The following is a 14,121-nucleotide window of genomic DNA, read 5'->3' on the forward strand; positions in this document are numbered from 1 at the left end:
CTGCAGCAATGTAATGAAAGGGAGGCGTACGGAGAGAAGATTGCTGTGAAGCTTTCAGATGTACTGTGTTACTGTTTTCTGAGATGACTGAAAACTGATGCAGTAGGAGTTGGTTGCCAGATAAGTTTTCCATCTTTGAAGCACTCTGTTTTCCCTGAGGAGCTCTTGTTTAATCGACGATGACTAGATATGGTAACCCCTTTCTGGGATGGCTCAGTCCACTCTTCAAAGAGAAGTTTCTAGGCGGTGTTCTTTGCTATTTTGTACGGGAATATTTAATTATTTCAGATATTTAGGAAATAATACTACTTTCTGCAAGGTTGCTTTTAATCATGCTCTCACCTGCCAAACTTCAGGAATATTTTATCCTAGTGTGAAACCAGGGACAAGCGTGAGCTCAAGAAGTCATTCTTTAATGCTTAGTGTTACATGATTTGCTCTATCACCTGAGCAAATGACCAGCTCTTAAAGAGATGAAAGAGTTACACAGCTAAAATCATACATGTCTTGAGAAATAAAAGAATTCTGGTCACTTCAACATGGCCATGAAAATAGTGTGCCATTTTAAGATAGCTGAAAACTGTGTGGGGAAAAAAAATGTTCAGTTACAAGTGTTGGGGGGAAGTGGAGGGAAGAATGGTGGTCTTTGTGTGCCTGTAAATTTGCCAGGTAGTCCCCATAAGTGCAAGTATGCTTTTTGTTAAGCTACTGGTTCCTTCCCTTGAGGGATGACAGCAGGTTCTTAATGTTTCTGGGGACTGTTGTGTAATGTATATGGATAATGACACTGAATACGCTCTACAGTCTGGAGAAATACATTTTGTTGCAGTGATCCTAGAAAGCAGTGGATACTGTTAAGCAGAACTTTTTGTTCATGAATCATCTTCTTAACGCTTGAGTTAGGTTGTGGTGACTGGTATACTGTATCTGTGTCGCTTCAGTGTGATGCTGCTGAAATGCAGGATTCTGGTATAAATTTTAGGCTCCAGAGGCTTATGCAGGGTTTTCTAGTGGGCATGAGATCTTTCTATGTGTGCCACGCTGTATGAAGTGGGCTCTGCTGTGTCGCTCTACGTTCTCTAACCTGACTTCTTCTGCATGTGGTCCTCCTGGCTATGCCGTGTCTTTCGAGGTCGCCCCTGCCTGAGGAGCACAGTAAGAGAAGAGCTCAGCTCTGAAGCGCAGGGCTGCGATGTTCTAGCAGCAAAACTACAGTGATCTTGCTGCTGTGAGAATTGTCCTCGATGTGGCGTCCACATGTGTGCAACAGTATCTATGAATTGTCTGCTTTTGCTTTAGGGTTTCTATCAATGCCCACAATTTCTTGAGGCAAGAAACAGGAAGTAAAATTATTTTTTTGAGGCATAAATAATGTGGTTAGGCGTTTAGATGTTTCTGTGGTGTGTGATCTGCAGCCCTAGTTAGTCATGGCTTCAGGAAGAACCTACTGGCCAAATACTTGGTTCCTAACTGTGCTGTGCAAATCTTGTTACCATGTAATGGTCTGAGGTAGAATGTTGCTGCTGAGTGAAGGTCTCTCTGCAAGGCTGGGTCTAAAGTGATAATGTAGACACAGATCTGGAACTGTTACTCTGCAGCTCAGTGACTTGGTGTTTATTTCTACTCATGTAGAAGTCTTTTGTATTATTCACTAAGCAAGAGACTAACATGTAGACTGCCCTACCTCTTCCTGGGACTGTAACTTTATAGATGGATTTTTTTATTTAAACTATATGTGAATTCATTCCATTTCTCCTTTTATGTACCCCATCAATGAAGCACATAGGAAGATAAAAGTATTAATTGCCTTCAACAACTTAGATGGAGAATAAGCAGGTCTTCATATTGCTAGTTTTATACTGTACTGTAATGAACAGCCCTCGAGGGCCCCCCAGCGTGAAGTGCAGAACTTTAGAAATCTCAGTGCTGTTCAGCCTTTCCCTCCAGCCATGCTGCTTTCCAAAAAGCGTACAGTCGACTTTCAGTCTAGTGAATATTTCTTGGCTGACAACAGATAAAAGCCTTCAGTTTCCTGGGAGAGGACAGAGCATAGAAAATGCTGCTTGCATAGTCACTAGTGGACTCCCTTTAATGCTGGCTAGACGATTGTGAGAACTTTTAAAATGACGATAGGGAGAATCTACTTTCAGTGAAGCAGAGTTCATCCTTGATAAAGGGGTTTCCTGCAACCAGTTCACTGTAACTCTAGAAAGCCCTACCTTTTGTAGCCTTTGATGGAAAGGGAGAACAGACTTTTCTGAGTTCTTGGTAAATCCCAGAGCTGATAGTGAATGCTTAACACATTGAATGCAGGAGGAAGGAGACTCTTTGGAACTTGCTTCCAGTAAAGCATTCTCTAAATCAGAGTAATATCCTCACTAAGCTGCTTAATAATGAAAATGGTGGTCAGAGGAGTGTAGCGATGAATGTCCTTGGAGGTGGGAGAAAAGGGCTGAAGCAATGTAAATGAATTTTCTGAATCTTTTGTCAAGTGATTATTATCTCTGATCACAGCCCTCTCTTAGGAAATTGGAAACAAAATCAAGTGTACTTCTTCTGCACTGCCAAAAGAAGAAAGCAAAACTTTTGGTCATACTAACCAGGAGTGGAAACAATACAGACTGACTGTTACGTAGGCAACTAAAACTGTGCGTAATACAACAAAGGTGAAAGGCTACTTTAGAACTGTAGCTTTACTGTAAAAGATAAGTGTTGGGTGAAAGTCACTAGGAAAGTGAGCCTGCTACTTAAATTTGAACAGGATTTGATACAGAGCCAAGTTCAGGCTGAAGCGGTACATGTTGAACCTGAACTAGTTCTTCAAGTTCTGCTAGAAAACTTGTTGCTGCTCCTTTTGCTTTTCCTTCCCATTTGACAAGAGCTGAGATGGAGCCATAGGAAAGATTTCTTTGAAGGTGCTTTTGGTTTTTATGTAGGGGATCTTTGTTTATTTTGGAACACTCCCTCTTGTAGGTAACATGCAATGTGCTTCAAAACGTTTGTGAAGGAATTTAGGGAGTAAAACACATTTTTAAAATATCCATGTGAGCGAAGTCACATCACACTAAAATAAATAATGAGTGATAAAGCACAAGGTGTTCAGTGTGGCCATTCACAAATAGTCTACTCAATACTGAGTTTCCCATTCTTCCTGTTGCTAATTTTATAGATCTTGTCACTGAAAAGCTATGAGCTAGATTCTCAGCTGGTGAAAACCTGCGTATGTAGTAAACTTGCACAGTTTAATTGTAGCCACCTCAAGTACCTCTATAGCACTGTAACTTTTTAAGTAGTAAGGCGTCTGCCAGTAGGGAATGCCACTACTGCAATGCATGAAACTTAGTTTGCAAGCAGTATTGCTCAAGAAGGATGCTTCCTCCTTCCCTGCTTCATGGAAAAGGGGAGAGTGTAAGGTGAATATAGTCTCCTAAAATTTCTCGAGGAGCTGCACAGGTAGTTAGACACACAATGACTCTTTTATTTAAGACAATGTAGCTTTAATAGGAGGTATGTGGCTAAGTACCCATGCAGCTCTTTGAAAATATGGTAGCTGGATTGCTACAAGCCGTAGTGACCATAACAAGTGCTTTAAACCCAGTTACTCAGTGCTGTTAGAGGAAGTTTATCTGATGGTCCGAACCCTGAAATCAGCCCAAATATTTTTCACTCTCTCATGCAGTAATCTTGCTTTCATGAGAGAGACTTCTTTTTTTCAGGAGTATACAGCAGGATTTTATGGTGTTCTTTGTTTGGAAGCTGTAAGTTAACTTTGTGCATGTGTGGCTTCAGGTTGTTTTTTTTTAAACTTCCTTATTTGGTCAGGTAAGAACTCTTCTCCTAGGTTTGTCCTGAGATTTGTTCCCAGGCTGTAATTTCAGCCGTCATCCCATGCTGCTTGCTTAACATTTGTACTTTTTCAGCTGAATAAGATACTCTAATTGTTAATTAAATATCAGTGCAATTAAATTCCGCTAGCACCTCTGCCTCTCGGAGGAGGCGGCTACAGTTTCAGATACTGCTTGGTTATTAAGTAGGGTGATTTATTCATGAGTATCATGAAGAGTATTCTCATCTCCATTTTCCAGGATCCCACGGGTGCAGGGACTTACCTCTTGGTTGAGCTAGAGAAACAGAATCCAGGCGTGTGGACTAGGATTCAAAACCCAGCATCCTTTAGCCGGTGCTAATTCGCAGTTTGAGTGTGAGAGATTGAGCCGGGCATTGCTCTCTGCAGGTGACTCACCCAGTAGATCTCTCTAAGCTTGTCAGTCACTCAGGCAGTCCCTGAGGTCAGCAGAGACAGGTCCTCTGGTGTCAGCCTGTGCAGCTGCTCTGCTTCTAGTGTTTAAAGGGTGACTGCAAAGAAGATGGAGACTCCCTTTTTAGAAGGAGTGCCATTGAAAAGACAACGGCTAATGAGTACAAGTTACTGCTGGGGACATTCTAGTTGGATACAAGAGGAAAACACATTAGAGTAGAAACTCTTGTCCAAGCTTCAGTGGTTTTACTAAACATAAGCACGTGTAAGTCCCGTTACTCTCCCATTGGTAGAAGACAGAGAACAAATTGCAAATACTTGACAACAAACTGTTGAGTTATGTTATTTCTTGTATAATATAGATGTGAAAAAAATTCCTATGAAGGTTTAAGAGCAGGAATCTATAATATACATTGATTTGCTCGAAAACCAGAGGACAAACAGATGCTGAAGAACTAAGGCAAAACGGAGATACTGAGAGAGTGAAGGATTCCTTGAAGAGACTAGTGACAAATCTAACATCCCTCTACTACTCTACAAAAATAGTGTCGGTAAAATAACCACAGTAAAAGTCAGCATAGTTTAATTAAACAGCATCATTTTCCATTTGTGTGTGTTGGCTTTTTTTTTAACTAGGAGATGGCCAATTTGTATTTAAGGAGAGTTAATAGTTTCGTAATCCCAATGTCTTTATAGACTGTGCTTGAACATGCATTCATGTATTTCTGTCATCTTAAACTGGTGCATCTGAAATTTCCTCCTCTTTCCATTTACTATTCTGTGGGTGTTTCTCAGTAACATGAACACGGTTAATTCCAGCCCTGGGAACCCAAGCAGAAATACAGAGGTTCCTAATGTCGGCCAGGCTAAAACCAGAGCTGAGCTGAAAAAGCGCTTGGCACCATTTATGTGGTTATCAGTTAAAGACCTTCTAAAACAGGGACTTCCTACCTGAACGTGAAAGAACAGACTCCACTGAAAGACTTGCCGTGTTTCTTGGGCAAGAGATGTTATTAGCGTCTTAAATGGTTAATATTGTTCAATCTAAAATTTTAAAAATAGAAATGTTTTAGTAAGGCTGGTGGGCCGGGACTGTTTAAAAGGTGAAGAGCAGAGAGGGAGTTCTGAAGACTATATGGGGGAGAAACAAATCTGTTGTGCATTTGCCTTCCTGAATAAATACCTCATCCACTTCACCATATCCGTGCTCTCTAATATCCTAAATCCTGCAACATTCTCAGCAGCCTTATAATTATTTAAGGAAGGATCCGTTCAGTTCATCTCTTAACAGCTGCTAATCCCCCAGAAACTAATAGTTTATTCACTAACGAATCCATCCTCACTGGCAATACTGTACTCAGTCTTCACCATCACCCTTCATTAAACCCCATGATATGCTTGTAGCCTTTTGGATCAAGACTGTTCATATTAAGCATTGTTTCTTTTTAACAAATTATATTTCTGGTTGAGGGGAGAAAAGCTATTTGTGTGTGTTGATACAACTGGAATATATCCATATACCATTAGCTACAACTTGTGCATGTTACACATTCTGCTCACAAGTATTAGGATGCAAATAGACACTGGGAGTAAGAGGATCTATTTCTAGAGCAGCAGATACCCAAACCCAGCTCCTTTTGCAAGCCTTACAACTGAGACTTCTGCAGCACCAGCTTGCAGAACCTAGGAGGTGTAACAAACAACTCACATTATTTCCTCTCCTAAAGTTATGCACTATATACCTTTAAGATTAATTTGAAGAACTCTGCAAACTCCTCTTTTCTATCATGCACACTCACTCCGATGTCGGCACTTTTATATTTTAATCATCCCTCTTACTGGCCTTGGAAGAAGTTATGCAGACTTTTGTCTAATCTTTGTAAATAAGAGCCTGACTGCCACTGAAACAGCACCCATCAGTAAGTCAGCTGACAGAGGAGTTTGCCAGGGAGGGCAAGAGAGAGTTTTCAGAAGGCTTTCCCTAAGGTCACCCACTCCCAAAGCGAAGAGGTTTAAACAGAGCTATTGAGATAAGGAGTATGCTGCAGTGACCTTCATCTGAAAGCTGTATTTGTCGCTCTCTCCTCCCATTCTTCTTTCAGTTTAGGAAACAAAACTGCATTTCCATGATAACATATTTGGAAAGACCTCTTTCTCTCTGTTTTTTTCCTATAAATCATCATGTAAATGATGGTTTCTCTAGAGCAGCTCTGATGAGAGTCGAGTCATATATCAAATTCTTGAGAGATGAATGATACGATCTGGTAAGGTGAAACCTATTTCCATTGTGTACCCTAATAAGAAGTGGTTGTGAGTCTATTAGAGTAGATTTTATTCCTTGGCTTTTAAATAAGGCTAGTGTGTACCACCCTAGGGATTTTAATGGCTTTTAAAACAGCTTTTTCAGGCAAACCAAGTGTTGGATCAGACATGCTGGAATGAGGGCAGGAGGGTCTGCTGTGAATCCCTGAGGTGCTCACTTTAAAATAGTGCAGTGCACTCCAGGGCAAATAAAACAGCAGGAAATCAGGAGAGTTCAACTGTTGCAGCTATTTATTCTACAGCAACTTCAAGTCAAATCAACCAGCAGGTGTCTGTGGCCTCAAGGTAAGAAAGGCTGACCATCTGCCCGTTTCCAGACTTGAAACATTGCAGCTGCCTGACCTGGAGGAAATTTTATTGTTAGTGTACCAGGAATCTCAGTGCTATGGGACATTTTCACTGAGGAATACATGATTGTCACTTGACAAAACATTGAACAACTCCCTCTCCCAAAGATCCCATTTTAAGTAATTTGGTTATCGTATTTTTCAGATCCTTGCATGAAGAGCAGCAACAAGAATACCAATGTTTGAAGACATTGCTTTTGTCCAGGGGAAGCAAAATGTGTCATAAAAACCCCAAAAGTGTATTTTGCAAATATGTTTTTAAACCAAGTGAGGTGCCTTGGATGTTCACCTTACCTTCTCAAAAGGCCCTGTGAAGTTCAATAGTTAGTTCTGCCTAAGTGCCTTTTTCTTAGGAAAGAAAAAGAGGAAAGAAGCAACAGGACTTCCCTTGTATTTTAAGCATAGTAGTTGTACTCCCAGGTGCCTCAAATATTACATACACCAGTAGCATGTTTCTATCATTATTTTCACCTGTAAAAAAACCAGAATGTAAAAAGGAAAGGCAGTTAAAATGATCTAATATATATCCAGACTGGAAAGGTGAAAGGAGACTCCCAGTCTGGGAACACCTCTTTTCAAAGACTGTTTCCCTGAGGAGAAGCTGTGGTGAGGGCTCTCCAGCTCAGGAGGGAACAGAAATGCCTTTTGGAGAACGTGTAGGATGAGGGAGAAGTAGGGTGATGTCATCACTGTGTTTTAAGAGACCAAAAATAGCTCTTTAGCAATTTTGAATATAAGTCTCTGTTCCTCTCCCCTGAGTTGGCCATGAGGAAGCAGAACAAGCCTCCTGCAGCCTTTTCTCTTAATTTAAAGCCGTTGCAGAACACTGCAGAGAGGCTTTGGCTCTGGAGAGCTGGAGTAAAGTGCTCGCTACCGAAGGGTCACTCTGGGGCCGTGTTGGAGCCCGTTCCTGTGACTGCACTGACCCCTAGTGACTCCAGGGAGTGTTAAATAATTTACAGATTCGATTGTTTCCAAAAATAAATATGTTTACATAACGTCTTGCTCTACAAGGACACTTTTTTTCAGCAAATGTCTTCATTAGGAGGAAATTGTCAAGACCCTTCTGTTTTAAGCAATCTCTACAATTCCCAGGGAAGTTTTGCTCAGTTTTTATTTTACAACCACCAATTTTTTTCTCATTTGGGTGTTGACTTGAGATGGATTTTGCTACCTTAATTAATAAATAGCTTCATTAAAATATCAGTGCTGCTGAGATGCTGGGAGTTAATGGTTTAAATTTAGCCATGTAAGTTTGTTCAGGAACGCCAGATGTCAGGCTGGAAGCTTTGCAAACTTTTAATAAAATACAGGTGGTACCACTGTTAATCTGTTTGCGATCTGATATGATGCACCTACAGGAGATGTCTGATGACCTTTGAGAAATACCGTCTGGAAAAACATTAGTATATTTTAACAGGTATAAGGTGAAAGCAACAAAGCATTTCTTTCCCTTGGGCCTTTCAGTTCAGCAGCAGACAATGTACATGCACGCGTAATACCAGGGCAAGTCCAGTTCTCCTTCAGTAGCCCTCTGCCTCGGATCTTTGGCTTGTTATCTCAGGATTTACTTTCAAGTCGTGATAGGTTCAACAAGTGTGGGGCATTTGTCATGCAGTGAGTATGTGAAAACACAGAAATGCAATCTGTAGGGCCCCACTGCATGAAATGTAGAATATCCTCAATTTCCTTTGACTCCTCTTTGGGGCCCTAATGACAGACACAACCAGATAGAAGAGGATTAAGAAATATAATAGGGGATGCACCCATGATCTGGAAAACGCGTGTGTGTTTTTAATATTTTTGTGGATCTTAGTGCCATTGAAGCTGTGAAAAGGAAATCTTAAATAAGGATTCGATGACACAAAGCACTGATTCCTGTCAGTTCCTCTGATTTCAGTCAAGAGTAGTTAACACCTCACAAGAACTGTTAATATCTCATTGACCCATGTATTTATTGTACAGAGATGAGGTATTTCTTAGTACGTGTGACTTTCTGGGCTGAGCAATTGATGACTCAAGAGAACAAGATTTGTAATTTCTCTACAGGAAGCTCCAGTGAAAAGGGAAGAGATAATGTACTGAGGTTGTGGTTCCACAACAGTCCAGGACCAGCCAAGTATCGCCCTCATGGCCACATCCTTCTCCTCCTGCTTTTCTCTGTCTTTCCCTTGAGCTGGGCCTTTCACTCAGCCCAATCCTGTGCTGGGCGTATTAGCATGTTAAGATGCTAGAAAATTATTTTCTTTTGGTTTTGGCTTGTTGGGGTGGCTTTTTGGGGTGGGGAGGTGGGTGAAATTGCATCAGGAGGTGCTAGTTCTTTATGATCCAAGTTTGGAAAGGCACTCAGATTCTATAAAGCATCTCTTCAGATGCTGGTTTTCTGAGATCACATTCAAAAGAAAAGAACAGTGTAGATAATCCTACAACCATTCAGATGCTGGGAGCCCCAAGTTGTGCAGCACTGAATGGGCCTGCGACTATGGCCCAGCTCACCCTGCACCTCCCGTCCATGGAAAAGTCACCCCATTTGGTCATTTGAGCTCTGACAGGATTTTCCCAAAGAAGCCAACTCTATTCCTCGTTTCCACTGTCAGACAAAAAGGGTGTTCACCTGAGAACTTGTCGCTGCACTCTTAGATAACGGCTAGGCCAGGCCTTATCTAACTGGACACAATATCCCTCTGAGGAAGATTTTAAATGGCCTCAGGCAGATGACATAGAACATGTTGCCGCAAGGCATCATGTACTGCAATTTGAAACTGCGATGTCTAGTTAGGGGGGAGGAAACATTTTCAACACGTTTAGTCCTTGATTTTAAAAAGATGTTTCTTGTCTGTTTTTTTTACATTTTCTAACTCTCAGCTAAACCAGGTACTCTAGATTTTTCTATTCTTCTCTCAGTTAAGGAAAGTGAGGCCCAACTGCATGCATGTTTACAGTCACTAGAGCCTTTATAAATTTAAATTATTAAAAATCAGATTTCTAAATAGAATAAAAATCACATCGTTACCACCTGAGGTTTATGCAAGATACTCTGAGTAAAGTAGGGTAGAGAACTGTATGACTGTATTTCTCATAGAACGGTAGAATCATTTCAGCTCAAAGGCACCCTGGAAGGTATCTGATCCATCCCCACGTTCTGAACAGTCACAATGAAGAAAGGCTCCAAGGAAGAAAAACACTTTTACATTCACAGTTACAGGTGCCACCCAGATAAGTGCTGGATCCCAGTGCTACAGAAAGAAGTTTGAAGGGCCCTCCTCCAAAACTGATTATGTTCTAAGAATGACCAAAGTCAGGTAGATGCGAAAAGGGAAAAACGCCCGAGACAAAGATAGAAGTTACATCTATGTAACAACTGGGTGTGAGGTTTGTTTCTTCAGAAAGCAATATTAAAGTATTGAAACGAAGAGCTAAACTCAACAGTCAGAACTGAGTATAACTGTTAAGCAGGTATTCTTTATTCACAGCACTGGGCAGCACTGGGGATCGCTCCACCACAAGTGCCACCCTTACTAACAAAACTCTCTGACTAATATACACAAAAACCATACATATGCATTAGATTTCTTAGAAAAGGCAGTCTTATGCTAATGGTTCTTAGAATTCATTTACATAGTTTGAGCATGTGTCATGTGTAGTAAAGATAGAGTGAGGGTCTTCTCCCCTCCTTAGGGGTCCACATAGCCTTTCTCACGCTGTCCGTTGGTGAACTTTGGGGTTCTTCTGTCCATATATGGTCATAAAGTTACTTCATCCGTCCTTCAGTCCCTGTTTGTTCCAAGGAGGTTAGTTTAGACCTGCTTTCATTGACACTGGTGTCTTCTTAGGCACTTGTTTTTTTTAGGTTCCTGCTGTTAGGGATGTACTCGGGGAGTTTTTCAAACTGTCTAAGGTCTGTCTTATCTTTACTAGGCAAGGAGTTAAAGGTTTCAAAACATCTTATAAATGGGTAATGGCCACAGAGGGTAGTTAGGAAAAAGTATAAATGAAATTATATACGTTACAGTAAAATACAGGAAAAATAAAAGCTAGTAAAACACAAGTGATGTCTAACGTTAAAACTACATGTCTTATTTTACAGGCCCTGTACATTAGCAATTTCAAGTAGACTTGTAGCAGCTTCCCTTCAGTATCTTATTTCTCTCACTTTGATCTTGGTCTTTACCCAATCTTCTATACTTTAGTTGAAAATGTGTGTAAAAACTATTTCAGTTAATTCTGAGAGTTTTGTTGTGAAGTTCATTTAGTTCCTAACACGGTTCTGCTGCCCTGCTAAAATGGCAAAATCTCAAGATTAAACTCAGACTGAGCCCCCAAACATCTGGCAAACGGCTAAACTGTCTAAAAATCTGGCTTTCACACCAAAACAGCTACTTTCTAGAATGCATCGCTATTATTGTTTACATGAAAAGGTCTCTGAAACAGCTAAATAAAACCAATAGTATTTATTCATATTAGGAATTATGCCTTAAAACATAGTCTGTAAAAATAATTTCAACTGTCGAATTTTCATAACAGATTAAACTTAGTACATCTGTTGAAGACTACTGAAGTTTTGAAATGTTATAGTGCACTTCCTACATCTTATTTTCAGAATTTGTAATTTTATCACCTTTGGATTTTCCAGTTGATAATTCCCTTGTTTGAGTTTAGATTTTCCTTATAAATTGAAGTACTCGCTTCATCTCTTTCTCCTGTGTACATTAGCGTTCTCCTTTTTTATTGACTTGCATGTCTTCTTGGCTCTGCTGTCAAAATAGAGACACAGAACGTTTTGTGCGTAATTTATTAGAATAAAACAACATGCTCTTTCAGCAACAATTTCAGAAGTACACTATCAACACTTCTAGAAGCAACAGAAAAAAAAAAGTTTCATCCTAATATAATTCACCCGCGTTTCAAAACATTCCATTCAAGTAGTTTTCCTCTAAAACCTTCCCAAGCAGATGCTTGAGAGCCGTGTGGTGGTTGCACAAAGAAAGCAAAAATGGTAGCGAGCCTGGTGAGGGATTCCAGGTGGTGGGTTGAGGTGCTTTGCATCTCTGTGGCGCCTCAACAGGATTTGCATCTCCGACTGGAATCAGAATGGCCTAATGCTGCGTGTGGAACTGCCCTGGGTCAGCTCAGAGCAGCACTGACAGCGGGGCTGTCTGGGGGGTCTGAAACAGGTGGGGAGGGACCTGTTGCTTTTACTAAAAAGATGGAATCCTATCAAGCAGTTACCTGAGTGGTTGTTTTAAAGTGAGAGAACGTTTTTGCATGTGGATTTCTTTTCCTCCAGTTTCGTGCATTATGGGATCCTGACGCTGGACCAAATTTACTCTTGCCCATATTCAGGCATAAATGACTGAATTTTCACCTGCAGGGGCAAATCAAAAGCAGCACAATACAGACAGGCATATTTGAGGCATTTTAAGAATCTGATGTAAGCAGGAGCGCACCTGTACATTCACTGAATTTTGATTCTTGATTGGCAGTGCCAGTACGGTAGACGACATATGCGGATCTTCGAGGTTCTGGAGAGTTGAAAGAAGACTTTCTTCCAGTTTGTGTCACATAAAGACTAGAAGAATCGGTTTCATCATCCTTCCTTTGACCCCTTAGTTGGTAACTTGGTTTTTCTCTGGGGTTTGAAGTGTGAATTCCTAAAAGTGAGAAAACAAGCCAAAACATTGTGCTATTCTTCAAAGTTTGACATATTGGCTGGGAAACAAGATTAAAAAATTGTTGTTTGTGGGTAGCCCAATCCAAATAGATTCAGTTATTTGATTTACCCCATGATGCTCAGCAATGAGAAGCCAGTACTAAAGTATATTACCTCCATTTTCAAAGGCTCTGCGATCTGTTCTGGGAATATTCTCAATTGCTACTCTCCTTCCTGAGTGCTCTCCTTCTCTTTTGGCATTATTAGGTTTTGTAGGAATTGTATTGCCATCACTTGGACAGGGAAGAGAAAGAACGTTTTAGTTGCTTGTGGGTAAGCACGGGGAACGGCACTGCCATTCTCTTCCTCCCACCTCTGGGAGCTTGTGATTAGTTTAGTGCAATTTCCTTTAACCTCTCATTTTCTATGCTTCTTTCTCTTTGGTTAGTTCTTTGGATCCTGCCGAGTGTGACTTGTGCACCTGGTGTGTGACTGCCGTGCTCTCTAAGGAAACACCATAATACACAGGTTGAAGAAGACCACAGCTCTAAAGTAAGGATCCAGCTACAAGCACCTGCTTGTTCTTTAGCTTCTCACTTTTCGTGAATGATATTTATGAATCCTACCTGATTGAATATGTGGCATATTCAAGGTGCATGTCATCATTGTACCTAAAACCTCAGGAGAACTCACCTGAAGAAATGCTCTGGGGAAACACCTCTATCCTTCTGTGAATGTATCTAATTATAAATAAAGATGAATATGACAAGCTATATCCATATATTTCTAACGGATTTCCCTGTCTTTACTTTAAATATATATAAATATTCAACAGAAATAGCTTATCAAAACTATTTTAATAACAAACATTTTAAATGTAGAAAGGAGAAGAAAATAATTTTGCCCAGTTCTATTGAACAATTTAGGCTGGCAAAAGCATGGCTTTGTATGTCTGTATGGTTTGAAATGGAGACAATTTTTCCATTCCGTTTTTTATGAGCACATCATCCTACTCAAATCTGCGTTACATTAAACAGTATTATCAAGATTTTTATGCCTGAAATTTACACTAATGTGAAAATAAATTTTTTTTTTTAATTGAAAGTGGCATGTCATATTTCTGTCCAGCAATTTCTGATGACTGCTCCACTGATGAGTCTGGTGTGTTATGGTCAGAAGATAATGCTCTCTCCTCAAATGGAATTATACTATTGCTTATTCAGTAAAAGAACTAATACAGGTATTTTTCTTTTTCAGTCATGCCACTTGCTGAAGAATGAAGGAGAAACATAATACAGGAGGTAAATATTTCTTAATTTGTATTTCTGTGTCCCGCATTATGTTGGATAAAGCCTAGCATTCAAACTGAAATGGAACTCTTTTGTTGCTATCTCTTAGAAGGCACTTGAAGGGGGTATTTATTTAGTCTAAATTTAGTTATAGAAAAGTTTGATGTGTGGCTGCATTTCATCATCTAGACACCCAAGACAGCCAGCAGAGAGCACAGAGCTCCTCTGGGAAAGGGACTCATCTCACCTTTCTTT

At 40.3% G+C, this 14,121-nt stretch overlaps 1 long non-coding RNA gene across 1 annotated transcript; it reads right to left on the minus strand.

The window, feature by feature from the left end:
• Positions 1 to 10,363: 10,363 nt before the first annotated feature.
• On the minus strand, positions 10,364 to 12,266 carry LOC141943815 (uncharacterized). The gene is made up of 3 exons (XR_012629065.1): positions 12,157 to 12,266; positions 11,546 to 11,678; positions 10,364 to 10,701 (listed from the first exon to the last, which is right to left on the minus strand). It is a non-coding gene; the product is annotated as an uncharacterized LOC141943815 (long non-coding RNA).
• Positions 12,267 to 14,121: the final 1,855 nt, after the last annotated feature.

The sequence above is a fragment of the Strix uralensis genome, chromosome 5, assembly GCF_047716275.1.
Source record: "Strix uralensis isolate ZFMK-TIS-50842 chromosome 5, bStrUra1, whole genome shotgun sequence".
NCBI classification, from domain to species: domain Eukaryota; kingdom Metazoa; phylum Chordata; class Aves; order Strigiformes; family Strigidae; genus Strix; species Strix uralensis.